Source organism: Bradysia coprophila, unplaced genomic scaffold (assembly GCF_014529535.1).
Source record: "Bradysia coprophila strain Holo2 unplaced genomic scaffold, BU_Bcop_v1 contig_732, whole genome shotgun sequence".
NCBI classification, from domain to species: domain Eukaryota; kingdom Metazoa; phylum Arthropoda; class Insecta; order Diptera; family Sciaridae; genus Bradysia; species Bradysia coprophila.
In genome coordinates, this window is record NW_023503972.1 from 4,276,054 (window position 1) to 4,303,724 (window position 27,671).

The following is a 27,671-nucleotide window of genomic DNA, read 5'->3' on the forward strand; positions in this document are numbered from 1 at the left end:
GAAGCTGAAATTCTTCAAATCAAAGTGCATCTCAAGTGCATCTCTACGACTATGAAACTTGGAAAATGACATCGATAGCTATTGGCTAGAAAAGATTTCAAACATCGAGTTGTAGAACCTAACCAAATTCGAGAAAATGAAAGTGATGATCGGAAATGGAATTGGATCGGCCACACAATTCGGCGGGAAGCATCGCGAAAACCGCACTGGACTGGAACCTACAGGGAATACGGAAAAGTGGTTGGCCCCAAATAACGTGGAAACGAACAGTCGTCGACGAAGCGAGGAAAGCCGAAATTTTTTTTACAGAAGTCAGGGCACTCGCAACGAACCGAATACGATGGTAAGACGATAGATGATGACACAACCTGTTTGTAAATAATTAATTCAAATAATAAACCATATCTACCCACAAATGACCTGAATGACATTGACATCAAATTGTAAGAATTTCTGTAGGTATATATCACACGGTTTCCCCATGCAAAAATATTGATCGAAAGCTTTCCTTTCCTGTAAATGACTTGACAGCTGACACACCTGGCCTGTAATTTAAATTTTATTTTTATACCAAAGGACAAAATGTGAGTGTGTATGCATTGAATTTTAGCCACATCAGTTCCGTTTCGAGTTCACGACACCGTCTAAAGATGCATTCAATTCAAGTGCACAAAATTATCGGTCTGATAATTTCTTCATTTTATCTTATTGGTGTTTGGCATCGCGGAGATAAACCTACAGTGAAAGAGATGCGAATTAAACTATTTTACTGCATCTACTACCCCCTTTTCTTACTATCAACAGTGGTCGGAGCAGTTTCGAACGAAAGAAAAGACGAGGCAATATTCTTAGGAGAAATATCAATGGGAGTTGTCGTTCTGTGCGTAAATCTTTGGTTTTTAATTTGGAAACAGAACGAAATTCTAAATTTGTTGAACCGAATCTGTGTGTTTTCGATTCGAAACGATGAAGAGTACAACGTCTTTTCCGATAAAGTTCGAAGATTCATAAAATTTGTGTTAGTGTTTGTAATTGGTTCAACGGTTGCTGGTTCTTTAGGGTCTGCAGTTTTGCCATTTCTCAGGGGCGCCGACTTTTGTTTTGGTTGTTGGGTGCAACATTTAAGTCCATAATATGTAAAGCGCCGCAGGCGAAATTTTTCCAGGCACGGACGAACTAAGTTGGTTCACAAATGATATGTCTGTGAAGTACCTGCGAACTTAAACCTGCGAACTTAAACCTGCGAATTCTACATTATATTCCAGTCGTTGTGACGATCATTTTACATGAAGTTTTAGTGATTTAAATATCAAATATTTGTTACTGTCGATCAACAATTTTTCCGCCACATTTAACGTTGCCATTTCCTGACCAATCGATCTATCGATTTCCCTTATATTTTCTTCGTTTTTTTGTCCTTATGTTCAAGATCAGCTCTTCTCACCTTAGAATTTTTGAAGATCTAAACAAAGTGACAGGAGACAAACAGTTATGGGAATATTTATAACACCCTTATATCAACGCACCATGCAGATGCACCAAAAAAAAAGTAACATTGACAGTATCTAAGTTTGTATGAAAATTACTTTTTTGTAGTTTAAGTGAATTGTATGAAGATTTTTTGGACACTGTCCGGTTGTGGTATCTGTAATTTTGACGTGCATTTGCATGGTGCGTTGCTTATATGCATCAATAGCATCCTTGACTAGCTGTTGTTCTTTGCATCGACTCTTTATTATGCAGAAAGTTTGTGCTGAATACAGCATTTGCGTGGCTTTTGTCAGTCGTGAAATAACTGGATGTTTAAAATGACCAAGAATATCTTTCATTTCTGATAATCTAAGCCAATAATTATATGAAGTTTCGTTGAAAATTATTTTAATTTACTTTTAGAGCATAAAATCCGCTTGATTGTTATACTTAATTAAAGTCCTCGAAGTGTCCTACTTAGGACAGTAGGACAAGTAGGTCAAATTTCGAAATAAAACGACAAAGTAGGAAAGTAGGACACTGTGGGAGCGCTACAATCTCGCAATTTTTAGTTTTGAACCTGCGATTTTTCTAGCTAAACCTCCTAATTGTCATTTGGAACCTGCGAATTTTTAACCAGAGCTTCCAACTTCCCTGTTGGTCCTGCGTTGGTTTTTTGGCAGGTTTGAAACTGCGAATTTGAACCAGCGAATTTTTTCTGCAGGTTTGAAACTGCGATTTTTTTTGTTCGCAGGTTTGAACCTGCGAATTCTTGAAACTTTCATCAGTAGAAAGTCATGTAAAATGATTGTCACAACGACCGGACTATAATGTAGAATTCGCAGGTTCAAGTTCGCAGGTACTTCACACACATACAAATGATGCGGTTTTTAACTAATTTGATCAATATTTTATTGGGTGCTACGCACCCAACAAACTCGTTTGTCGGGTGCTCGCGCACCCATTGCCACCTAGAAGTCGGCGCCTCTGCCATTTCTTGGACGTGAGAAAAATTTATTTCTCAAAATTGCGTTTCCCCTGGATTACAGAAGCAGCGAAATTGCTTTGTGGATTGCAACAGCTTTTCTTGCTACTGAAATTGTTTTGTCAATAATTTTAATAATTTTCTTCGTAATAATTTGGTATTTACTGTTGATCTGTGCTTTGAGGTATGACGTTCTGGGAAGTGAGTTGAAAAATGTAGGACCAATTAGAGAAAGTGGAAATGTGAAGATGACGGAAACGCAAAGGCACGTCAACTTTTTCGAAGATCTAAAGACGTCAATTACGGCTCACCTTCATTTAAGGGAGTGTGTGAATTGTAATCCGTTGTGAAGTGCATGAAATTCAATTTTATTTCCCAGATTGGTAAACGATGTGGAGTTGTTCTTCTCAGATCTATTTTTCATTCAATTTGGAACGAGTGGTCTGAGTATTTGCGGATCGATTTTTTCTCTAGCATTTGTGCGGCATCTAGACTTACGTACAGTCGTGAACTTCCAAAAGTGCCAATTCTATCACACAATGTGTTTCATCGAAATTCATAACGACGGCACTTTTAGGGGTTTTCGGCTGTATTTGTTATCGCTCTTATTCGTTCTTTGGTTTCTAGGATTTTGGTGACAATCTGCTGGAACGTATCATCTACGCTTTTGTGGCTTTTTACTTCATTTCCCAAATATTTATGATCACATACCTTGGCAATGAGATCATGCTATCGAGCAATCGCCTCTCTTACTACTTATTTGAATCGGACTGGTACAATCAGCCACAGCCAACCAAAAAATGTGTCATCATTTTATTTAAAGCAGCCACAAACGCTGGTGATTGGAAAACTGTACCCACTAACTTTGGAGACTTTTACAAGGGTTTGTTTGGATTGGTTGGTTGGCTAAATTTTGACTTTGTAAACTTTATTTTCAGATTTTGAATTCAGCCTACAGCATGTTCAATATTTTAAAAAGTTTTCAGTAAAAGACATTGTCAATTAAGCGCTAAGAATCACGAAGGTGTTACAATTACTAAGTGAACACGAATGTAGAATTAGAAAGTACCAATATGTAATTGATGTTGTAAAAATAAAGTCGTTAAAGTAGTGTGCTGTTATGGCATATAACAACGCACTTCAAGCATGAGCGGTACTCTAAATAGGGCACTGAAACTGTACAGTGTGTCATACAACTCAAGGTTCTGAAAGAACAGGTTAAGACACCCACGAGGGCGGCTGACACACAAATTTTGACAAATAGATGCTATTTATTGAACATACTCATTACAGATTGTTTGAAATGTCAACTTGAAGAGAAAAAAATAGTTTTTATCAGGTTGACATTTCAAACAATCTGTATTGAGTATGTTCAATAACTAGCATCTATTTGTCAAAATTTGTGTGTCACCGCCTTCGTACAACTGATACAACTGTGAAACACTGTAAAAAACGGTTTCATACAAAATAGTACTCTATTTGGCAGATGTCGACTATGATCACTTTTGCTTGAAGTGCGTTGCATATAACGAACACTCTAATGCAAACAGTCATTTTTGATGGTTTTTACCGCCAATCCCTGACAGGTTGTTTTTCACATCATCGAGCCCAACTGGTCCATACAAACCTAAACCTATAGTTATATCTGGACTGGTATTTCGCCGTGTATGAAAGTGTGGTCCGACACTTACGATGTGTAAGGTGTAATTTTGTCGCCAATTCAAAACCATATTGTTTTCAATGATGTCATTTCAAATGAACTGGTAAATATTGAGAATAAAAAAGTGTATCGAAACGTAGTTCATGTTGAGATCCAATCATCAAATCACAAATTTGAAGGATCTTATACAGCGCACCAATGATCCATGCTTCTAAGCGTCTCTACTCTACAGAAATTACTGAAATTTGGAATTTAGATCAATAATGTGATTGTAACCAGATTACGTACCGTAGATTACGTATGTCTTGAATATGTTTATGTCCGTCTTCACACTGTGTATCGTAAAGTTTTTTACGTGTTACGAGGTACTTCCGAGGTTCCAAGTTCTTATTTGAAAAGAGGGGAATTCAGCCCTCCCCTTCGGGTCGGGCTGTAACACCCCACTTATCAAATACACAACTTAGAACCTTGGAAGTAATATACTAATAGGTTTGTTCCAAGGCCATATGAATTGTCAAATTTCATCCATATAACCATAACCTCATAATATCTCAGTGTAAATCGCGTAGGCGACGTTGCTCGATTTGTATGAAATATCACGTAAGCGACGTTGCTGTGGATGAAATTGTCGTTGTTCGGGTTGTCAAAGTTCGTGTTTACAGTTACTTGGAACAAACCTATAAAGGAAGTTTATATAAAATACCGAAATTACTGGTAATACCGGTATTACTATGTCCGGTATTACCGAAAACCGGTTTCGTCCAAAGCTTCTGGTCTTCCCTTCAATACTTTACAAAACAGTAAATGCCATAAAAAAATACTAAGTAAAGAGTTAAATCACATCGACATAAATTTGTAAGAACTCCTGTACTCCCCATAAAGTATTATTACATGTAAAAAAATATTGATTAAATGTTTTCGGGGACGCGATTTGACAGTTGACATACAAGACTTATAACGGACAAAAGGAGAGTGTGGCATGATACACTGAATGAAAGCCAGGTCAGTATAGATTACGAATTTTGTTTATGTATCGTCCGTTGACAAGTGGATCGCCCCCAGTTTCTGATGGGTTTTGATTTTTGATTTTTTTTTTACACGTTGCCACACGTTATTGACAATTTCAACATATTTTCATTGAGAGGTTACGCTGATCGCTTGGTGAAAAGGACATCACCTAGCACAAATTGAAGACCTTGTACATATGTTTGACATTGTAATGTGGGCAACATATGAATGAGACTGAATTTCAAAACCCACCGTAACCCCGTGCTACTATCTGCTAACAAAACACATACCGAACGAGTCAATCTTAATCTATCGCTTTGAATTTGAAACGTTTGCGTTCCATATCGTGGTCCTCACTGGCCATTTAGAGAGCGTATGGTCGCGTATTGGTATATGAAACTGAGAAATTCCAGAAATTATTTATGTCAAGAATTTGTAAACTTTTTGTGTGGATTTCCTGCAAGCTGGAATTCGATGGGAATTGACAATTACCACGTTGCCGGTTATTGTGACTTGTCAACTTTAGGCACACCGGAAAGTGCTAAGGGAGTCAAGGAATACCTCCAAATAAATTTCCAAAAATCAAAGGTCAAAGGTCAAAGAAATTTATTTGGAGGTATTTCTCGATCCTCTTAGCACTTTCCGGTGTGCTCAAGCAATACCCCCTACGTGATAAGATAGAATTGCTGTTCATTACTAAAAATCTTGGAATTACCCACACCAATATTTACCCAACACGTCAAAACTAGAATTTTTTGACCTGTTGCATTTAACCAACGCACTTCAAGCAAAAGTGGTACTCTAAATAGGGTACTGAAACTTGACAGCGCTACATACAAAATTTTACACTGTAAAGAGAGTGGTGATAAAATTTCATACAAAATAGTACTCTATTTGACAGCTGTCATTAATAGCACTTTTGCTTGAAGTGCGTTGATTTAACTCATAAACTTGTTGTGGGGAGAAAGTGAAAAAAAATTCCACAACATTTTTAAAAATTACCACATTTAACTGAGACTGAGACTAAGGCAGTATCAACATGTTCCCCGCTTTTTGAAGGAAAAAGCTGGCGGCGATTTTCTTCATCTGTTGGGTCTAGATTAGATATAGCGTTTATGTACATATTACATAAATTAGACCTGTGACGTATAAAAAACTTATTTTAATTGATGTAAATTATTATTGTGTAGAGGGGGTAACGGCTACGAATCACTAAATTATAATAATGTCTAAGTGTGCTCAATCACAAAGAGCCATCTGTAGCTCAAACATGTTATTGCTCGTGTGAAAATATAGAAAATCCATAAATATAGAGTCAATTTCTCACTCCATCGAAGCCAACCCAATGTCAAAGTCTGGTTCGGACTCTTCGGTCGATGATTGACAAAAAATTGTAGAAGGCCCTACAAAGGTTCAACAAAAAAATCGAAAAGTTTTTCAGGGATCTACCCAATACCCTTTAGAGTCTGTCCGGTCATGCAGGTGGTATTTTAAAAATTGGTAATTAATAAATTGTCACTGGATGTGTTGTCCAGTGAGTTGTTACTGAGGTATTGCATACAAAGGAAAATTGATTAGTGCTGACAGAAACGTACTTCCGGGAAGCGGTAAATTATAAGGGAAAGGTTATGACTGCGAAAAATTGGCTAAGTCCTAGGCCCCCATCTAACCTAGAGAGTAATATTTTTCACAAACATTTTTGAATCTAATGCTACTGTGTCAATCAGATGAACATTGCCGACAATGTTAACAATAAATAGTCAGATACAAGAGCTGATTATCGGATGATTATGAAACTAGGCCCCACCACTTGGGTGGGTCATTTCCCTTGACTGACTATCAATACTTTCAATAATTCCAGTCCCAGTTGTCTAACCATTTCACTGGGCGTTTAGAAAACTCAAAATTAATTTAATTTTCTTAAGAGCTGCGTGAATCGAAGGTTCAGCGAGCGATGCTTTACATCCAATAAGTATGAGTACTTAAAAACACTTTTAAAATTAAAATTGCATATTTCTTGCCTACCTCTTGAAAAAATAAAACTCGTGTGAATCACGGCCCTCGCTCTGGCCGCAAAGTTCGCACTCGTTCAAATATTCATAAGCCTAAGCATGGAAAATAGGAAATTATAACACGATGTTGTCAGGAGAGGCATTTTTGAGTATGTTATACATATACTGAGAAGAATACAAACAAACAATATTTACAACGATTGAATAAGGTCTCCTAAAAAGCGCAATGAGTGGAAGGTCTAGCGAGGTACGTTTAACTCCTAATATGAGTCTCCTATATAGTCTACTAAAAGCGCTGAAAGGTGGCGTATTTCTTGCCTACCTCTTGAAAAAATAAAACTCGTGTGAATTACGGCCCTCGCTTCGCTCTGGCCGCAAAGTTCACACTCGTTCAAATATTTTAGGAACGAAAAAAATTCTTTTAAGAATACGGATTTCACGCAAAAATTGTCGTATATCCCAGATTACTAGTCCAATTAAATTCCAGTGTTCGAGTTTAACCACATGAATTACGCTACTGAGAATTACTCGAGCTATCGGTTTCTCAAGCAAGCAAAAACTCTTTTGGGAAGTACTTCTTAATTGTTAGACCAGAAATCCAGAATTTCACTACTCGTCAAATAAGAAATTTTTCTGGAAATCCGTTGCAAAAATGTGGTGGTATAACAAGTTATGTTTACAATTACTCCAAACTCACTACTCCAATATCATTCTCTGTCAATTAAAACAAAAAATTTGAAAATCGGGTAAAAATTACTCAAGTTTTCGCGCGGTAACAAGAGAAAGCGTCTGTGTAGAATTTCTCCCATCTCGCTGTTCGAATATAATCCATCTGCAAACTCAGCCTCAAGAGTTTCAATCTTCGTCGATTAAGACAAAATCTTTGAAAATCGGATAAGAATTATGGAAGTTATCGCGGTAACAAGTAAAAAAATCTCTTGAGAATTACTACCATCTCATTACCCCAATATTGCCCATCTACGAACTTAACCTCATGATTTTCATTCTCCGTCGATTAAAACCAAAATTTTGCAAAGCGGTAAAGAATTACTCGAGTTATCGAGTCCACAAGTGTACGGACGTTTTCTGTATTTAACGTTTTTTGCCAATGTAGAACATTTTCAAAATATCAAAGTGAACTTAGCGTTACGGACATTTAAGGGTATTTTCTTTCATAAGACCCTGACTTTCAGTCAAGGGAATAAATTGATGAATTTCGATCCATCAAATGATAAATCAAATGAAACAGAAACATTAAAAAAATCTTTTTTTCGTTCAAAAAAAAAAATTGTGTCGCTTAACTCAAACAAATTGATTCTCTTTCACACGATTGACTGTGTCATGTCACTTTTATTATATGTGATGTAGGTATTATTCACATAAAACGTACAATAATGTGCGACATTGTATCAAAGTGTAATGATCACATCAAAGTGAAATGTATCCCACTGCACCCATAAATCACATTATTATTTTAAAATACAAACAACGGGTGGTTGAGTCACGTTCGGATTTTCTTTTTTTTACAAAATAAAACGGATGGACTTATATAACAAGGAATCAAAGACGATTTGGGTTATGGTATACATCCTAAAATTGTACAGAATCTTCAGAAGAAACGAGAGTCTTAACCTTTTAAGAAACTAGGCGTTTTGTTAACGACAGAGCTGACAAAAATCGATGATCACTGGCTAGTGTAATCTTATATGTCAAAGTGAGATATATTCCGCAAATCTTTTGAAAATGTATTAGAGCTAACGAAGTAAAAGACTCGATAATTGTACTAAAAGATATTTCCTTTCCGTCTGCGAAAATAGTATTTCATTGTATATCTGAAGCCAAGCATAATCATTTATCAATTTACAAATAACCCATAACCCATTTCATCGCCTGATAAATTCAAAAATGTCGCTCTCTATTGCAACGAAACGGAAACCACAAAAAAGTCAACACAAAGATTGATTATTTCTACTCTTTCCTCACACACTACCATTCTATTGTCATACAATATGGAGAGCACCATCACGATGCATACACTTCGGATACATCATCTGTTTTGCCATGGTGTTTAATGATCCGTGTCTAGTCATATGTATGCATGCCAAATAATTTAAAATTTCCCATAAAACTTACAAATTACCCCAAAAGGATGAACAGAAGAAGAAAAAATATGCTGCACACTATAAAATTGTCTGTTTTCTATAAAATATTCTTTTTTCCACTGCTATGCATAAGCATATATGTATTCTGTGTAACCCGTCTGCAAGGAAATACACAAAGCACTTTCTATCTACTCCGTTGTGTAGATACATTTCAAATGAAAAATGGAATGCATTTGAAGATTAATGTCAATTTTAGTCTGTGTATTTTCACCAGATTTGTTCGGATATATGTTGTAACGACGACAAAAAATGATGAAAACTTATTCAATTTAACACTGTAATAGGATACAATCAAAACCATCCGGAGAATATCAGACCATCTACAGAATTTTCATTTTAAATTACGTTTTTCTTGAATAAATCTTTGTTTCACTGGTATATAAAACGGCTCAACAAAACGGAAAAGTTACTTTCTATAAACGGTAAGGTTTCAACAGATTGATAGAAAACCTTTAAGTTCAGTTGTGTTGCCCAACATTTTAACACTGTCAGATGGCATTTGTACAGTCCACAAGTAACAGAAGCAACGAATCCTCTGGAAGGTGCGAGTCCTCTAGGAGCTGCGAGTCCGCTAGAAGCTGTGTGTCCTCTAGAAGCTGCGAGTCCTCTAGAAGTGGCGAGTCCTCTGGAAGTGGCGAGTCCTCTGGAAGTAACTCCAGTAGCTACTAGGACAATAGAGTTGTTTGTTGTCTAAAGTTGTATGGCGTAACAATCAACCGATTTGTAGAATTTTCCGACAAATTTTCCAGAATTACCGGTCGGTTAAAGTAAATAAAATTTGAAATTACAAACAATTAGCAAATATACGGCGAGTTTTCAAACTCAAACTGCGGATTCCACCTACCCAAATGAAATATAGTTCACTTCTTATAGAGTATCACACCAGATGATGACATGGTTTACCGATTTCTTGTCTCTTAACATCTGTTTAAGTCGAATGCATATTAAATGTCCAACAGACAGTATCTCATAAATGCCATTTGAAAGTCCATTTGGCACAACGTCCAAGTCTGTCATGCCGTAGACACCTTATAATGGGTACAGTAATTAACAGCAATCACCAATTTTGCAGCAGGTGATAACACTGACAACCAAAATCGACACATTCATATACACACACACCCATTGTAACATTATATACGTAAACCGTTGCCGAATGATGCAGATGCAAATTCACATATCGTAAATATCAACACTTCCATCCCATTCGATTTAATGTTGTGGTGTACGCTTAATTTACATAGGAATATAATTATTGTTTTTGGACAAAGGGTCCTTCCGAGCATTCACTATATCCCATTAGCAATCCATAATGTAAACTAAACACAATCCATGTCGAAAATAATAGTTTGTAACACATTGTATTTTCGCTATGAATTGTATATTATGGATTCGATTCGGTTTCACGTTTACACACGTACATATATGTATCGGGGAACGGAACGAGTATTGGACCAAACGTATAAGATATTCTCATTGGAGCATGTTAATTCCGAACTTTGTAATTTTCGTTGGGTAGCGTTACTACAACCACCTCCCTCACACCCATCGAATAATGGGGCTGTGTGTGCATCCTTGTTTATAGTTTACAGGAAAACTTTGCCGGAATACCGAAATCGCTGAGACTTTATATAATTCCCGAAAACCACACATCCTATTTCTGTGCTGAATAATATTTCGAATCGACAAACTAAAAGCAATTGTTTTACCGTACGAACAATACAAGCTCGTCGAATCTAATTCGTATTGATAAATTGAAGTTTCATTTTAACGATTGTAGCTTATGCAAATGGAAAACATTAACGGGAAAACCTATTCAAATAAACATATTGGATGTAAGGTGTAAGTGCACACCGAGTAAACTTATTCGAAAATCTATACGTCAATTTCAAACGAGAATATGGTAAACCCATCAGCAAAGAACGATATGGGAATGGAATTAGTGGCGGGGACAGTTTTGATAACCGGTCCACACAAATAAGGGTGCGAAAGCATGAATGAGATGGATTGGGTTCTTCGATTTTTAAAGAAAATATTTTTCATCAGAAGAAGCTTTCTGGACCCCCTGGAGCAGGTACGACAATTGTTTAGATGATTTTAAGCTGTAGAAATTGTTTTAATTTGAAGGCAAAAAGGTTCACGTTAGATCAATCATACATAGTATAGACTGGTATTTCGAATGATAAAATGTGTCCCCATCATCACAGTGTTGGATTACGTTACGTACGTACGTAAATGGACAATTCGTATCTACGTAATTACGTGCTACACATGTTGCACTGTAAAAACGGAAGATAAATGTATGGATGGATGTTTCTTGAGTACAATAGAACTAATACCAAGTTTGGCAATACCGTCCAACACTTGTATCACGAAATGTCCATTTACGTATTTATATACGTATACGTACGCTGGCGTAACGAACACGATTTCATCCATACGTACGCTGGCCGAACGAACACGATTTCATCCATACGTACGATGGCCGAACGAACACGATTTCATCCATACGTACGCTGGCCGAACGAACACGATTTCATCCATACGTACGCTGGCCGAACGAACACGATTTCATCCATACGTACGATGGCCGAACGAACACGATTTCATCCATACGTACGCTGGCCGAACGAACACGATTTCATCCATACGTACGATGACCGAACGAACACGATTTCATCCATACGTACGCTGGCCGAACGAACACGATTTCATCCATACGTACGCTGGCCGAACGAACACGATTTCATCCATAGAGCTCGATTTTTATCGGATAAAAATTGATAAGGTTATGTCAATGGATGAAATTTGACGATTCGTATGGCCTTGGAACAAACCTATCAGATTCACGTTTCGTATTTTACGTATAATATTCATCAAAACGAGTAACTAACACTTTTGACATTTGTCAATTTTTACTTAGTCTGTAAATTCAATAATTTTTTTGCTCTCAATTTTCTCACCAAATTAGTCGCCAAATATTACTTATTTCAGTATTTATCAAGCACACGTTTGTAAACTTTTCGTATCTCATATCTAAGAAATTATCTTATTCTTGATAAATTCAACAATACTCGCATGAGGTACACTCAAGCCATTCTTATACCCATACCCGAAAGCAGCCTAGGATTAATTAACTTGCTGCCCACCTCAAACAGTCGGTGAGCATATCAGTAAGTATAGCTATCAGGCCGACAACTTCTTTTGAACTAAGGATTATAAAGCGATTAGGAGATTATTGCTGCACCAACATTTCAGTTCATTGGTTTTAATCTCTATGGTAGAAACATACCACATTAGCAACGGTTGACCTGATAGATGACGTGACCAGCCGTCAGCGAAAGTTTATCTCACAACAACAGAGTTCTCAATTCATCATTGAGACAATGAACTGACACAGCGTACACTCTCAACTGAATCTAACACAACTTCATTAATACGAAATGCAATCACAATTCCCCAATACAATGCTCCACATCCTCGTCAACACCTTTCTCTAATAACACAAACCACATCCAATATAATACACAAAACAAGAAAACCCTCAGCCGTATTGTGATATGAACGGAAATGCAATTGTCAATTCGCTAATGGATTTTCATTTAGAACATTGTTCCGGTGAGTTAAATTGCTTGAGACATTAAATTCTAATCAATTTTCGCACAGAAATCTAATTTATCGATCAAATTTACAATCAATAACTTTATGTAATTGCCTTTTCGTGTTGCATAGCCGTGTTTGGAGATTGCCATATTAGACCATCTCGTAATTTCATATCAAATATTTGCTGTTGGCTACATTATCGCACCCATCAGTCAGTGTTAAGATTTCCAATGATTTACCAAAATGCCATCAGGAAATTATGTGACTTAAATCTTGACGATAAATTTATTATATCGCAGAGTAATGCATGGCGGTATGGGTATTAGGGGTGCTCAAAATTGGATGATAGTCAAAATGTCTGGAATACCACGCTGAAAACGGGATAACGAATCTTTATTGATCCCTGACAAAAGTTTTGTAATGGGTGTAGCACGATCCGAGACGATTTGTGTTGAGAAACACGACGAAAAAGCAATATTTTTGAAAATTACATGTCACTTACGGGTTATGTATGAGGAGTCTTGTTAGGACATCATTGTTTCGTTAATTTCAGTATGACACTAACAACCCGTTTTCACAATTAGTAGATGGATGTAGTAGCTTCACGTCTTATGAGCTCTTGTCGAAGTGCACCTACCAGGTGGAAATTTCTCGGTAATAGCCGCGTTGTAACTCTAGGTGAAATATTGACATACGGGGCTTATTCGAGGTGTCTTGAGTTGCTTTTCAAAAGACCCAAGTTTCTAATTTGGTGATGACAATTTAGTGAAGATTCTGTGTCGAAACATCCGAAATTTTGCGATAATTTCACATAAGAACGTCAATAATAAGAAGATTTAGCTTACAAACTTTTGTCAGGGATCAATAGAAATTCGTTTGCCGCGTGTTGCCCCAGACATTTTGACACTCATATAGTTTTGAGTACCCCTAATGGTATAACATACATAGCGTATTATGTAGCGTGTTGTACATACATCATGCTCATTTTGATAGCATTCAAGTAGCGTATAAATTGCTATAAAATTTCGAAGTAATAAAATGCAAAATTAAATTCGATTTGTGATTGTGACCAGATATTCGAGATAGATACAGTATCCTTTATAGGTTTTATTCGTCATTGAACTTTACGACAAACTTATCTTCATTGAAACTCGAAACGAGATTGTGTTTCCCGTCGAACGTCCCTTTTATTGGGTATATATTCGGCGTACGTACACATATATGCATGCATAATACGACGAATGCTCTCTGTCCGTATATATATATCAACAATAAGTTACGGCAGGGATTGTCGGCATTTTTGAATTAAGTTGTAAAATAATGATGGATATAACTTTATAACTACTATTGCCAACGCTTGTGTTCTATTACGACTCGAGTAAAATGTCGTTTTCGTATCGCTTTATCGGTTTTTATGATGTACAATGCTCAAGAAGCATGTAATAAAAATAAAGGTAATAAAGTATGGGTCAGAAAATAGTTGAGATTCATTTTGATTTTTGGCGTTTTTCACAACGGAATCAATGGCTGCAGGAAGTTTAAGTCATTGGTGCGGAAAACAGTGATGTCGGGTTGATGCTCGGTCGTAAATAGTTTATTTGTGAATTTTAATTTATCCGAACCGTCGGCTTATCCGCAATGATTTGAGTTATTCCAAAATGTATATATGTGTAATCCACATTCTATAGAAAGAGAAAGACAACAGTTGGCGTTGCTTCCGCTCAGCCGAATGTGAAAAAAGAACTTTCAGAGCTTTCAAGAATTCTAATCTCTCATCCATATTTATAGACTTCAAATAAGACTTTACAGCGGAGCTTACCTTTCCCCAATAGCAAGCATGCCACCATAATCATAATCAATTCTGTCAACTCTTTTGTTCAAATTGTCAACTTGCTTTCGATACAAAAATCTATTACTTCATTGATTTTAACATACTTAACTTTACTATAGATCTGTTCCAAGGCCATAGGAATTGTCAAATTACTGTCAAATTTCATCCATAGAGACAAAACCTCATCAATATTTGTATGAAAACCGAGCTCTGTGGATGAAATCGTGTTCGTTCGGCCAGTCAAAGTTCGTGTTTACAGTTACTTGGAACAAACCTATATAAATCACATCAGAAAATGGATCTGTATGGAATTTTAACAGTGTCTACCGTGAGATACACAATATTTTTTATGAGTGTACATTTCCTTTGTGTATGCTTTTTAAGAGAACAGAATATTAAAACTATCAATTCGAGGGGCTCTTAGCAAGCATAGAAAACTCAATACATCGCACGGAAAAGTACTTTCGAACTTCGTTCTTGTGATGTAAATGACTCAAACCCTGTGGTACTTTCCCACTCACTCTTGTTGTACTGCAAAAATGTAATCACATTGCAGTTTGCAATTTTATCCCTTTATAATCTCCCTCTGCACTCAGAAATTTTGGGTCTTTGCCTAAAATGTCGTCCCTTTACTGATGATTTGGCTGTTCAACTAAAATAGGGTTTACCAATGATCCGAGTAGCATAGGCGTCAAAATAGCAGCAATATTTAATGAAATATCGAAAATGTTGTCCTTGTTCCATACCAATCAATTTATACCTTCCAGGTACACATATCCATTTAACAAAGTGTTACATTGTATTAACCATTCCATTAAATCGCCGGCCAAAGATCAAAGTGAATGTAGAAATTCGTCCGCATTCGTTTTCATAAATCGTTCATGAATAATCACTTTGATGAAAGGGCATACAATTCATATAGAATTACATAATCATACACATGTCGTTCAATTCCAATACACAAAGTGATTGTGTAGTGTAATGCTTTCCGTTTCCAGACTTAAGAGCCGGTCCGGTAAGAAATAGTGGCGCTGTTTTGTGGCTCGAAATATTATTGTTGAAAGCGGTTTAGAAGTTCACCTAAGACGGTTTGACACAAGGCTTAAGCCTACGTGAAACAAGGTTGAAAGCTACTTGAAGCAAGGCTGAGACCTACTAGAAACAAGGCTGACACATTCTTGAAACAAAGCTGAAGCTTACTTGAAACAAGTGTGAAACCTACCAAAAACAAGGATGCAACCTACTTGGAGCAAGGGTGATACATAATTAAAACAAGGCTGTAACAATGTACCATACTTGAATCAAGATTGAAGCGTTTTTGAATCAAGGTTGAAGCCTGCTTAAAATCAGGCTGAATCCTATTTAAAACAATGATGAATCCTACTTGTAACAAGGCTTAAGCTTACTTGTAACAAGACTGAGTGCTAAATGAGCCTCATATCTACTTTAAACAAGGCTTAAGCCTACTTGAAACACGGTTGAAGTCTACTAAAAAAAACGACTTAAGCTTACTTAAGCTCTGTGTGCTAAACTGATGTTTTGTTAAAATTTCTAAAAGCAAGAAAACGAACGAAAATCTAGTCGGTCAAGCAATAGACTTATAGCCATAATTCGAGACAGCTTGAATTGACTATAGCGGCTCACACACCTGTTTCAATGTGAATGCTGTAAACGTTGCTTCCATGTACTTAAGTGCAAAAAGCTTTGAAAATATTCGATTTTTCCGTTTCGTTGTATAAACCAATGCATGTGTACACTCGTACACAGTACATTGTACAACATTGTGAACACAAATCATACCGCATTAGTAACTGGTTTTGAAAATCGCGGAAAGGAAACCACACTGGCAACTGTGGTACACCCCCTGAGCCACAAAATAGGCTCCCCTTTTTGCACGCAACAGAACGATAGGCAGTAATATATCTCGTTGATGTTACACATTTAAGCAGCATACATAAATGTATAAGCGCGTTATCATAACAACGTTTATGCATACAATTGTAAACGGGAGCGTTACGTTATATATAGATATATATCGGTAACGCAACATCTTGGGAATGGGAGCGCAATATATCAAATTTGTTATTCACATATGTTGACATGTAGTTATGATTTTTCGATTAAAAAAAAACATTTTTGTTGTATGTTTGTTGCATGAGGATGTATGCATTAAATATGAACATAATCTGTTGTACGTTGTCTTTCCGCTTAAAAAATAATAAATGTGATTTTGCACTGTTGCAAAGGAATATACTATGTATCGGTGAATCGAATTGGAAAGGGGATATCGAAATATTCAACGAAAAAAAAAACAACAACTGTGGTTTGGAAGTTAGGGTTAAATACGATTTTTAGGGAGGAATATCGCGATTTCGCGATTCGTTTTTTATTTATTTAAGTGTAACACGCTTTTCATATTTGGAAATTTCCTTTCTGTTGTTATAGCATAAAATTCCTTATTTTTTCCTGCAACATGAACTGGGTTATTGAAAACGGAAGTGTGAGGTAATAATGGATCAACAGAAACCAATTGAATTCGTCTTTCATTCTCTTCCGCTATATTTTTCCTTTCTTCTTTCTATTTTGGATTAAGTTTACTCGAAATGACATGCGTTTGATTTATGATTTGAAATTATTTCCTCATGAAATGACGAGGTAATTTTCTTTCAGTTTCGAACGATAATTCGGAAGATTTATAGAAATTGCTTTTTGTTGGGCTTTTACCGAGATAATCCACCCAATCTTTGATGAATGCTTGATGTGATTACATTCGAAAAAATATTTTCTTCCTTTATCTCCTTTACATACAAAATCAACTCAAAGTTAAGATAGAATCAGGTTAGACCGTCACTTAATGAAACATCCGACTTTTCAACGCAAATGAACTCAATTTTATTGAAAACTTTCTTCATCTACGGTTCGCCTGAAACAATTCTCGTCTATCTATGCAACTGTTCATCATGACAAAAGGATTCGAATGGATAATTGACATTACTCATAATTACTTAGTCACCACATGTATAAATAGGAGTGAAAGCGGAAAGGGGTCATGTCCACGAAAAGGTTCTAATAGTCCAACGAACTTGAAAGACGACTTTTCAAACTATGGAACAAATTAAGAGCAATGAACCCTTTGCAGATTTGTAGCCTACATTTAGAAGGGGAGATATTCGATTTTCGATGATTTCTCTGAACTAAAATCTTTTTTTTTTCGTAAATTTACACAATCTGCAAAGGTTTCTCCAAGTGGTTTTACCGTTAACCTGTCCCATACGGCTATTCATCTGTTATCGATAACAATGACAAAAATATTGACAAGCGCTGTGTAATATGATATTTTGTATAGTAAAATGGATGTTAAAAACATAGAAGTACAAGATTTGAAATCAACAGATTAAAAATACTTTAATCAATGGAAGTAATAGACCCGATAATAAAACTGGTCATGTGCTTACTGTCGTCTGTAACAGGTTATAAGTAACATATTTTTGAGTGCTTTAATGGGTTGACTTTTTCGAAAAATGATTTTGGTGCAGAGAAATGATCAAAAACGAATATTTTGCCGCCTAAATGTAGGCTACAAACTTGCAAAGGGTACATTGCTCTTAAGGTGGTAAAAATCAAAAACTGATCAAAACGGTTTTTTTCTTAATTAAAAAGATTCCCACACTGTACTGATATTCCATGAAATTAAGTCCGATGTACGTATTAAAACGTTGATTCATTGCCATAAAACTTTGATTTGCGCACAATAATAACAATAATCTTTCCTTAAACATTATCTAACGCTATTGCAGTTGAAACGACACGATGGATATTAAACGAAAACATGCAGCCAATGTATTCATGTAACGACTATTAATGCTTTTCCGCCACCATTTCTATATAATATTAAAATATGGCTTGATGTGCATAATACACAAGGCTGCTGTCAATATTATACATCCAACAAAACTCCACATAGGAAACTAACAAAGGGCAGTAAAATCAAATAGTTTTGATGATAAAGGACATTATGTGCAATGTTAACCGTTCGTCATTTTATGACCAATGTGGGACACCTCATTTTATGTATTAAATATGCTGGATTCTAAATATTGTCGGATATCGTGCACGATGATGCTGTTGGAATATGTATATTCCAAGCGGTATGAACATCAACATTATAAACATAAATGAAATGTAACTTCCATCCCTTTAATATTTATCATGCACACACGATGACTGAAATGGTTTATTATACGGTTGCTAAAAAGACACAGAGTCGGTGTGAGCCGGCTGGTGTTATTTATGTAACAACTGTTAGATGTACAGTTAGTAAATCTTCCATAAAAAATTCAAATGAAACCACACAATCTAGGAGTCTTTCGAGGTACTTAAAGGTGCTGTTCTACAAATTTTTCTTGAAGACTATGTTCTTACGTTAGCCTTGATAGCAATGTGCAGGGGTATTATTCCAACATTACGTGGTAACGGACGTAACGAATGTCAGACGATTCCACGCTGAACTTTTCAACGGCCTAAAGTTCACTCAGGCTTCATGTTTGGTGGCTATAACAATGTACACACTGAATGACTTGTACAACGATATAACCCAACGAAATAGAGAGTAGAAATTAGAAAAAACAGTCGAAAATATCTTAACTTTTTTTTGTGGTCTGAAAAAAACTGGAAATTGCGCGTAATGGATCATTTTCCTAGGGGGCAAATTGCTATGTAATAATCAACTTTCGCATAGGGATGGAAGTAAAGTAAAGCGACTGATAGTTAAAGGAATATCACATTGAAAGATTCAATATCGGCGGAGGTTTCAAACTATATTTTATACTCTCCAATATATTAGAGTGGTGTGGAGTCGCCAGTTGAAATTTAACAGATGATAACGACATTGATGAATTGTGATAATGTAATGCATGCACATCATATAATTTTACTTGGCATGTACTTCATTAATTAGTTAGACGGTGCTGTATCTCCAAGATTTTCTTTGAATTAAAATTTTCTTCTCTCCATAACGTCAAGACAAGAATTTAATTATTAATGGAACTATTGCGATGAAGATTGTATTACCAAATGACACATTACATTGTGACACAAATAGTCATCGACAGAGATGAAAGACTTCATATTAAGAACTGAAAAAGATGACACGAATTCAGTTTTTCTCATCGTCACCATACACTAGTAGATGACATAGATGAGAAAATCGGAAGTTTCCGACCGACATCAATTTTTCTATTATTCCAATTCGAGACCATCCCGTTGTCATCAAATATATAAATTTTGCCATTTAAGCTAACAATTTTTTCTCTTGTAAGAATTCCGAGCATTTTTCATCTTTTTTTCATCCTGGTGGATAACATTTCTCAGATGAAATGATGTCAACAATTTTAGATTTTCCATTTCGGACGTTGAAAAGATGTTGATCAGTACGACAAAATTATGTAAAAATTTTTTTGATTGAGAGGGGATGTCTCGCATTTTTTGTCTCTCTTTGTCATCCTGAAGACAAGAGAGATGAAAAATTTACCCCGGGATGACAAAAAATGCAACCACTGGAAAAGGATGACTTTTTCGGCTCGAATTAAAATTTATTTATTCGTTAGGGAAGACCAATTTTTTAAACTTAAATCCATACTTTTCTTAAGGTTGTCTTTCGAGCAAAATAGATTTTTTTTACTCTGGAATTCAAAAACGCTTGGACGACGAAATTTTCTTTTGTTATAATTAACCTTTTGGTATGATTAACAAGATGAATGGACTGTCATAGAAGACAGAAGAGGAAAATTCTCTTACTGGGACGAAAACTTTGCTCAAGAGGAGCAGAATTGACAAAGAGAGTGTAAAATTTTATTTCCAGTTTCTTTAGAGGAATGGAAAAACATTCTACTTCGAAAAGAAAAGTATTGAAGGTAGGTTGTGTAGAACGATTTTATTTAATCGGAATGAAAAAGAAAAAAACGAAATTTGGATTAAAAAAATTAATTGGATGACACAAAAATCGGTGGAGCTTAAATAGCATTTTTATAGGATGCTTTTTTTCAGTCGTGATGAAAGAATTATAATGGATGCAAAAAAAATGTATCAAATATATATATATATATATATGTGTGCATTATATTGTGATTCGAAAATGACAAATGAAATGAAAAATATTTAGTATGAATGAATACTTTTACTGCAAGGGATGACAAAGTAAGAAACCCAGAAAGAGTAACGAAAAGTTAAACATTCGTTCGCTTTTTTTGAGAAAAACATTGTATAAATGCATTTTTAGACACACGATGTGCACACGAGTGGCACGGCCTCGAGTGGTATCTAATTGACACCTTCTAGTGCCTAAAAAAGCATATCACTTGGTGTTATAAACAACCCCCGTTTATGCGGGAGTCGTTTAATCATCAATTTTCTAATATAAACCCACTTTTTGTCTAGAACCAATATACTTTTTTGATTGATTCTTTGTAATAGTAAAATTCCCACAAACACACGAAACTTTTTTTTGGTGTCATTTTATGGTATAGTAACAGCCAATTGAGAGAGAAATAGCGATTACATATAGATTAGTTTTAGATGAGGCAAAGTTTAAACCCATGAAGAGAAAACATGTAAATACACACAGAGGCCGTATTCAAGGCTTGCAAGTTTTCATCCGTTGTCATCAACGCAATAAATTTATCAATTTTCTTTTTCATCTCAAAAGATGTTAAAAGTTGCTGGACGGCAAAAAGATGTAGAGAAGTATCAAATAAAAAAAAATGTTGATCAGTAGCGCTAAAAGAATCAAAAAATTTCTTCCCACATAATTTGTCTCTTTGACATCCTGAATTGGAAATCTTCATTTGAAGATCTCTAAAATAATCTAATCCCTTGAAGTTAAGAGAGTTGAAAAATTTACCCCGAAATGACAAAAATGCAACACTCGGAGAATGATTTTTTTCTTATGAAAATTTGTCTATTCGTTAGGAAGTTAAATTTGTAACCCTTAAACAAGTTTGCGCAAGAAGAGGATATCGATGACAAAGATGAGTGAATACAGTATTCTCTTAAGGTTGTCTTTCGAGTGAAATAGATTTTTCTTTTTCTTCGGGATGACTTTTCCTTTACTATAAATTTGTTTAGGGATGATAAACAAGATGAATGGACTGTCGTTGTCGTATGGGATGACAGAAGACTTTGACAATAACTTTGCTCAAGAAAGGCAGAAGTAGCACAAAAAAGTATGCACCTGCTCAGCCCTGATAGAGAGATTTTTTTACTCGGGATGACAAAGATGACAAAAAAACACTTGGAGGATTAAAAATATTCATGATTTACAAGAGGGCATTCTCAGAAGTAGAGATTATGTCAGAGCAAAAGTAAATTTGACTCAAAGTTTCTTGATGGACAAAAAAAATTTCAAAAGCGAAATAGAATTTGTGCACCGGCAACTGAAATACGACATATTTTGCCATGATTTTTTGTTATGAAATGTCAGGTTTTCCCGAACGATATAGCGGGGGAAAAAATTCATTTCTTTACGATTTATCGTGCGAGAACGGTTTTGAATGAAATTTTCCATGACTATTCATTGAACAAATTTAGTATGGTGAATGTGAAGTTTGAAATTTTTCAAGTAAATTGATGTGTTTTGTCTATTTCAGTTATCCGGTGCACAAAACGTTGTTCGTACCTCGACAGGAAATGGATTTTTTCAGCATACGTCCTAATTTTCCTAAGGAAAACTTAGAACTGGTGCTGAAAAAATCGTCATTTCCTTTCTTGGTACAAAAATAGTTATTTGTAGGATACGCTTTTTCCAATCGGATGAAATAATAAGAAAATTTACAACGGATGCGAAAAATGCATATCAAAAATATATTGATATTCGGAATGACAAATAAGATGAAAAATATTTAGCATTACTTTAAGCGATGAAATCTTGAAAAATATGATGACAAAGACCACTTTTTTTGCCAGTGCCTGATGATATAATTCTTTGATTTTGATTCAATGGAAGTCATCTACGAAGTATTTTGTCATCCTATAAAAAGAGAGGTGACATATCGAAGCCCACAAAACTAAATGTCCTTTTTTGATGTCATGTTATGGTTTTAAAACAAAAGACGGTTAATTTTTGAGAGAGAAAATAGATGAAAACCTACATTTAGCGATATTTAGCCACAAAAACACACATACAGAGAGGCTCGCGCGGACTCTTTTTTTTGGATGAACATGAAGAACCTTCGTTTAATCTCATATTTAGGATTGAAAAGATGACACGAATTCCGTTTTTCTTATCATCACCACACACTAGTAGATGATAAAGATGAAAAAATCGTAATTTTTCGCGACATCGCTTGCTTAAAACGATTACACACTTTTACTTTTATTTTTCTACCACTCCAAATCGAGACCATCCCGTTGTCATCAAATATATAAATTTTGCCATTGAAGCTAACAATTTTTTCTCTTGTAAGAATTCCGAGCATTTTTCATCTTTTTTTCATCCTGGTGGATAACATTTCTCAGATGAAATGATGTCAACAATTTTAGATTTTCCATTTTGAACGTTAAAAATATTTTGATCAGTACGGCCAAATAGATGAAAAATTTTCTGTCGGAAGTTCACACTTTATTTTTCTCTTCCCAAAGTTTACAGCCTTGGAAATTTTCTCTGGAAGACAATAGAGTTAAAAAAATGCAACACTCCGATTTTGACTCAAATAAAAATTTCTATATTCGTAAGGGAAGGCAAATTTTTTAAACTAAAATAAATTTGCTCAAGAGCGAAGACAAAGATGCAGTGAATGCAGTCCTCTCCTAAGGCTGTTTTTTTAGCTCGGGATGGCAAAAACGTTTTTTTTCTTGATGATAAACAAGATTAATGGTCTGTCACATGTGAAGGCAAAATGGGAAAACTCTCTCACTAAAATTTTATTTCCAATTTCCATAGGAAACGGTCTACTTCGAAAGTCCAAGTATTCAAGGTAGGGTTGATAGAGCGATTTTTTTTTTTCTTTTACTTGGAATGACAAAGATAAAAAGAACATTTGGATGAAAAATGTTCATGACTCATAGGAGGAGAATCTCAGAGGTGTAGGGGTAGGTGTTATCATTTTCCAGAGCACAAGTAAATTTGCTTTACTTTGACCCAAATTGTAGAGCTGAAATAGCTTTGTAATCGAGATGAAAAAATAGTAAAAGTTACAACGGATGCAAAAATTGTATAAAAATTGTATATTGCTGTTCGGAATGACAAATGAGAAGAAAAATATTTAGTATGAATAAATACTTTTACTGCAAGGGATGAAAAAGGAAAAAATTTAAATTTACGAAATCTATACCATATTCAAAGCTTGCAAGTTTTCATCCGTTGTCATCAAATATATAAATTTTCAGTTTATGAAAAATCCATGCAAAATGCACGAAAATGATGTTCGGTCTACAACTACAAGCTACAAAATACGTGAAAATGTGTATATCATAGTCCAAAGTTTAAAATTTACATTTTATTAGGATCTTAAACTCAGCGCTATTGGTAATTATTTTCACCAAAGATACCAATAGCGCAGAGTTTGTATTCTCCATTAAAATGTAAATTGTTAACTTTGGACTGTGATTTTTCACATTTTTCACGCATTTTGCAACTTGTGGACTGAACATCGTTTTTCATGCATTTCTTCATGGTTTTTCACGAAATGGGTACTCATCTTTAGCTTGATTAACAATTTTCTTTTGTAAGACTTCTGACAGTTTTTCTTCTTTTTCTCATCATGGTGGATAAAACTTAGTTTCTCAAAAGAATTCGAAAATTTCAAATTTTACATTTTGGATCGCAAAAAATGAAGAGAAGTTTCAAATAAAAATGTTGATCAGTAAAACAAAATTAAGAAAAAAAAATTGTTGATTGAGAAGGAAGGTTTTGTATCTTTGACATCCTGAATTGGAAATCTTCCCTTGAAGATAAGAGAGTTAAAAAGAGAGATGAAAACTTTACACCGAAATGACAAAAATGCAAAACAAGGAGGATGATTTTTTTTACTCGAATTAAAATTTGTCTATTCCAGGAGTTTAGGGAAGCCAATTTTTTAACTTAAATAAATTTACTTAAATAAATATGGGAGAATACAGTCTTCTCCTAAGATTGTTTTTCAAGCGAAATGGATTTTTTTTTAAAGTCTCGACGACAAAAACGAGGGCAAAATTTTCTTTACCTTAATTAAACGTTTCTTATTCTTTCTGTGTGATAATCAAGATGAATAGAATGTCATATGGGAAGACAAGATTACAAAAAACACTTTGAGGACAAAAAATATTCAAGACTCACAAGAGAACAATCTCAGAAGTGAGGTGCAGTTTGTATTTGAAATTATTTTAGAGCAAAATTTTTCCTTGACTCAAAGTTAATTGGATGACAAAAAATTGATGAGCTTAATAGTTATTGGTTCAACGAGGAAAGAAAAGTTGGAAATTGCATTTCTAGGGTGATTTTTCCAACTTTCTTCCCGAGTTAGACAACGTTTTTCAATTCAATTAGTGATGGATTAATGGATAGTTTTCAGAAAATCTCAACCACACTTCAAATGGCTTCCCCAACCGAAAGTCGATTGTAACGTTAATCTTAACCGAAAATTATTACATGTAAAATCCCCATCACATAGTCTCGAAGTCATTACATTCTTGCCTGTCATTTAATGCGAAATACTTATATTGATGAAAAAATTCTTCTTTTCCCGGGAAGAGAAAAAACGAATCATTTTTGAATGTTATGTACATTAAGAAACAGCCCAACAAACAAGAAAAATCCATATTACAATGGATTGACATTTTATTGCCATTTGTGATGATAAAACTCTCTGGTTGGCAGCGTAGATTACAATGTTTCATTGATATCGCATATATATATATATATATATTCATTTCGATCAACAATGCTCGGTGTAGACGAGAAGGCAGAGGATGTATAAGTGAGGATTTGGATGATTATTATTACTATGTTTCTTTTGTGATAGAAAGCCCAACGGAATGTAAGGAATATGACTCAGGGAGAGAGAAAGAGAGTGAGATTAATTAATATATTTTTCAAGACATTTTCTTGCTTTTCGCACGAATGACTCCGAGTATTAGGAGGTATGATGGCTGTGTAAAATGTTTTCCATTGAAAAGGATATGGTAAAATTGGAGTGGTATCAAGTGCGGTAAAATTTAGATGAATTGCAGGTCTGTCGCGTCACACATTTCGAGATATGCTTGAATTAATGAGAAGAGGGTGAGTTGAGTTTGTTAAGGTTGTGAATTTCTTATATTTTTTTCGGATATTATTATGTAAAGCATTGCCATTGTTCGTTGTTGTACAAATAAACTTAAGAAAGATGCAAAACGAGGATGAATAATGAAATGTGAAAATAATCGGTGACGAAGTCAAACAAGTGAATTCGATTTTTTTTTGGCTCGATTTGAACGTGCAAGTGGTTTAAGAAATGAACAAGACTATTGATGCTGCGGATTAATGCATCGTCATAGCACTAGATCCCAGCATTAACACTGAATTAACAAGCATAGAAATTGGAGGCTTTAGTGGTAGAATTGTTTTAACTTACACAACGAAAACGAGTCATTTAACTTTACAAAAGAAATTTCGATCCTATTGTGATTTTATCAGCCTTTTAGCCAAATGCTACACTGACAACTGACAAAAAATATTTTTTCGCATTACCTGTGACAGATAATATTTTCAATGAGATTGCCTACTGATGGTAATGTTAGGAAAAGTTATCTGCCACAGATAACATTACAGAAATGTATTACCTGTGATTGGTAACGTGCCCTAAAACGTTCTGTAAGTAGGCAATTTGTCAAAAATAACCTGTGGCAGATAATGTGACCGGCCAATGTTATCTGTCACAGGTAAAGTGCATTATCTGTGGTAGGTAATCTACATTGGCTGTCATTGGTAATGTTTCAGCTTATAACGACAATAAGCCATGTAAAACCGTGTACTGAATAGATCAGTGACAACGCGCTAGGCTGGTGATCCAAAGGTTGTCGGATCGAACCCCGGCGCGTGCAACATTTTTTTTATTTCATTGGCACATTACCAGTCACAGATAGCGTTTCACATTACCTGTCACAGATAATTTTCGAAAGATTACCTGTCACAGATAATTTAACGAAATTACATTACCTGGAGACGCACATTACCTGTGTCCGCTGTTTAATTTTCTGTCAATCAATACTAGAAGCAGCGCTATGACATCGTCAGAAAGTAAGTATTTCGGTAGATCAGATTGCTTGTTCAGATGAAACCAGGAACTTTTTTTGTAAACATGGTTTCCAATTCTTTCTTCCATTTTTCCACTTTCCCCATTTTCCCGAAAAATGTTGTTTCCCAAAAAATATCCTCAACGCACGCTATTTAAAATGGAAATTTTTCGAAGCAATTGGTTATTCAGGGATTTTTTGATTCGAGATGATTTCTCCTGCATTTCCCAACTTCTTTCGAGTTTTTGATATATTTGGGTCATTTTTCAACTTCCAACAGGGTTTTCAATGATTTTGGGTTACTTTCAACAACCCGTTTCAGTGATGGTTCCTATATTTCAGGATTCCATTTCTCAACTTCTATCAGCTCTTTCGATGCGTTCAGTTTGTTTTCGACATAACCAATCTGTACCCATGGTTGTTTCTAGGTTTTGAGTTATACGAAACGCAACCTAACTATTTAAAGTAGTCAAACCATAATTTAAAGAAAAAAAGCTTGAAGGATAAAGGAGACGCATGTCCTTGTGTCTTGTGTCTCTTACAAAATATCTCTAGGAGTAACACATTCTGCGCCCGAACTCAACAATTTTACCCCAAAGAAATTTCGTCACAAGTGGCAGATATGTTGAGGAAACCTCACCATTTTTAAGAAAATTATCAGAAGGAAGCCGAATCATCTGTTATTTGTGACGCAATT

The 27,671-nt window shown here is 35.2% G+C and overlaps 1 protein-coding gene and 1 long non-coding RNA gene across 3 annotated transcripts in view; one reads left to right on the plus strand and one right to left on the minus strand.

Moving 5' to 3' along the window:
- The window catches only part of LOC119084278 (odorant receptor 94a-like), a 17,183-nt gene extending 14,244 nt beyond the window's left edge, over positions 1 to 2,939 (plus strand). The window contains exons 4-5 of one of the 2 annotated variants that reach the window (XR_005089030.1): positions 2,691 to 2,780; positions 2,835 to 2,939. The gene's annotated coding sequence lies outside the window, so the exon portion shown is untranslated. The remainder of the gene's footprint in view (positions 1 to 2,690; positions 2,781 to 2,834) is intronic. The other variant, XR_005089031.1, reaches the window with a different exon arrangement.
- On the minus strand, positions 1,519 to 26,155 carry LOC119084297. The gene is made up of 3 exons (XR_005089038.1): positions 26,141 to 26,155; positions 14,832 to 14,834; positions 1,519 to 1,679 (listed from the first exon to the last, which is right to left on the minus strand). It is a non-coding gene; the product is annotated as an uncharacterized LOC119084297 (long non-coding RNA).
- Positions 26,156 to 27,671: the final 1,516 nt, after the last annotated feature.